This window comes from Solanum lycopersicum, chromosome 11 (genome assembly GCF_036512215.1).
Source record: "Solanum lycopersicum chromosome 11, SLM_r2.1".
NCBI lineage: Eukaryota > Viridiplantae > Streptophyta > Magnoliopsida > Solanales > Solanaceae > Solanum > Solanum lycopersicum.
In genome coordinates, this window is record NC_090810.1 from 46,516,474 (window position 1) to 46,519,778 (window position 3,305).

Here is a 3,305-nt window from a genome sequence, read left to right on the forward strand (position 1 = left end):
TAGTTGGTTGTATGGGATGCAATGTAGATATTGCATAACAAGCTTTGATGATTTTAGTGAGAGTACCTAGGTATTCTGCAAAACCATTACTTGAATGTCCATATGCAATGAAAGTCTCTTAAATGAACTAAGGAGTATAATTTCTTTCGTTAAGAAATCATGTTAAATGAAAAAGTACTTATGTATAGTAGTTAAGGGTTGTCTTCTTAAGGTGTCAAGGAGGCATAAGAATGGTCACTTCGTATCTTACCTAGATAAGTATTATTAAGAATTACTCTAGTTCGGGAACTTTGTTTATTGTGTAGACATGATCAAGACGTAGGTAGTCTTAAGGATTAATTAGGTAATATTAAAGAGGTCAATCATGGACATTCTCTTCTTGATTTACTTGAGTATACCTTTTGATAACCTTTGACGAGAGAATGTCATGTTATGTGTATGTTATTGTGTTAATTGAGAATGACCTTATCCTAGGTAGACTAAAGGATCTCTTAAGTGTTTGTGAAAGGAATTTAGGCGGTCGCTTCACAACTCACTCAACTGAAACCTTAGAATCACCTTTGGTAGGAGAGTATCGTGTTCATATGTTTGGTCTATGGTATGTGTGTATATCTCATTTCACGCTAGAATGTGTCTAAGTTTAAGTGAATACACTTAACTATAATAGTGTAGTTCAGTGTTACAGTGATATTTCTCATTGTAAGGTTATCCTTTAAAATGAGATAAATTGATTAAGTGATTTCTTATGTGTTTCTAAGGTTTTAGATGTTGTTCTTATGATTACATTGTGATATTTTTATCCAAAGGTGCATGTCTCCAATAAATGTATGTTTTCAGGATTTTTATGCATTATGCCATACTTTGTAGATGATTTTATCTATCTCTAAAGGGATTCATAGCTAAAGGTGAATTTTAGGTTGTAGAATTGTTCAAAAGAGTTGAAGGATGTCCGCATTTGACTCGAGGGCATAGATGTCTTTTATTTCCTTTTATTTTAATTTTGTAACACTTAGTAGTACCATATTTCTATTGTGTATGGGTTGTGTCCCAAGTACTCTCATTTCTATAATTTGATGATATGAAACTTAGTATATCCAATGAGTTTTATGTGAAAGATATTGTGAACACTACGTAATTGTTTGTAAACATTTTTAATTCTGTAGTACTTTTCATATTTGTACATGGAATGAACGATACAAAAGGGTTTGTTAAGGAAGTCCGAGAGGTTAAGTTTTCCGATTCACGACTTAAGGAATTCCTTTACTTCTAGGGTATATGTGCAAGTCGTGATAACCCGGCGGGGACAGTCCATATATGTCTCATAAGGGATAAGGCCAAAGTAGTGGTGTGATATACCGTGGTTTCACGGTATTATTAATACTTTTTCCTTAAGTTTAGTCTGTCCAAAAGCCTTTTTGTGCTAATTTTTACATAAGTGTGGGATAACGAAGCTTGTGATGGTCCGTCGTGGCTATGACGGTTTGTCCTGCAGGTTCGTTGTGAAGTTCAGAGAAGTGATCCCAGTACCCACATTCCAAGAGTTGAAGTGTTTTGGAACGAAGACCCTCGACGGACCATTGTTCCTATGACGGTACGTCATACTTGCCGTCGAGGGGAATGAAGAGAGCAACAAAAGAAATGTCACAAGTATGGGACGACGGAGTCCATGACGGTGCGTCGTGAAGTCCGTCGACCCAGCCTTGTTTTGGCAGATTTCCAGCAATTAGAATCCTTGTTTAATTAGGTTTTTATTTTTTAATAAATAGTTCAAAAAACCTCGTTTTTGAGGTTAGACTCCGTATTGTTAGACTAGGTACTTTTAGACTTTATGAGATTAGACATCAGATTCTTACAATTTGGGTATTAGTGTTGGATTTTTAGATTCTTGCAAGTGATTTTTGGATATTAATCAAGCAAACTTTTGGATTTTACTCTTTCTCATTGATGTAAGTACATGAATTCTTATCTACTATATTTAAATATTGTGTTTATGGCTATGTGTAACTAAACTCCATAACTAGGGGTGTAAGAACATAGGCAAATAATGAGATAAACCCTAAATAAAATAACAATTCTAGAATAGTGTCTTGCATGTATTAATAATTATCGCTTAGAAGTCCTTTTAACGGATGGCCAACGTCAGAACTCGCCTTAATGCTACTTGCCGGACCAAGGAGGTAGATAATAGGAAAAGAATTATTAACATAGATTTAGTGTATACTATTATAGGCTAGTATTGATTGATACGAGGTAATAACTTAGTCAAATATTGAATACAATGCTTAATATGAGGTAAGGATAAGAGTTAGGATAGAAACACACGTAGACGGACCAAGGTGAGGAGTGAGATTTTCTAGGTGCCGGACCAAGGATTTAGAAATACATAACTTATCACTTTGCATGCAAGATACTAGGAAAGAATTGTTATAGTAAGAGTTATCAAGTTATGAACCCGTGCGGAGCACGTAAACCCTAGTTACTTTGATTAATTGATTAAAATCCAACATTCAAAGTTGTTAAGTGTCTCTATCAAGTTTGTTAATTAATTTAACTCATTTAAAAATAGAAACCCCCCTTTATTGTATTTACTTTCCAAAGAAGTCATTGACCAAACAATAGTTAAAACATGTTGAAGTTAAGTCTAGACTATTTTCCTCGTGGGAAGGATCCCAACCTCAGTAGTTGGGTTATTTACTTGACACGATCGCTTTACATCTTATTTGAGAAGTAAGTTTGAGCGTATCAAATTTTGGCGCCGTTGCCGGGGAATCTGGCCTTTAGATTAACTTGAAATTATTACTATAGTTTAGTTGATATTTTATTGATTTTACTTTGTTTTCTTGTTTTTGATTTCTTTTCAGAACTATCCTCCTTGAATGACAAATACACGGAGAGGAAGAGAACCCTTTTTTTCCTACCATCACGAGTTAGAGCGTACACTGCGCAATATGAATCAAAATATGGGAATAAATGATGAGGATCCGAACCAGAACATCCCAGCTCCGGTTGATGTTCATGGTCAAATGTTACCCAATGCTCCGGGTGAACATGAACAGAGGGGACAAAATCCCGTTCCACGGCCCCAAGCATACTACAGTGGGTATGATAACATAGCAGACTTGGATGGGCCACGTGTCTTGCCCCCTCTACCCACAGGCCACACCTTTGTGGTAACTAGTAGTCTGATGCAAATGCTCACTGCCAGAGGTTTGTTTTCAGGGCTACCTTCTGAGGATCCACAGGCCCATATAGCTAAGGTAAGGATAGTTTGTAAAAATTGTGTGGGGAGGCCTAATTTGGATCTA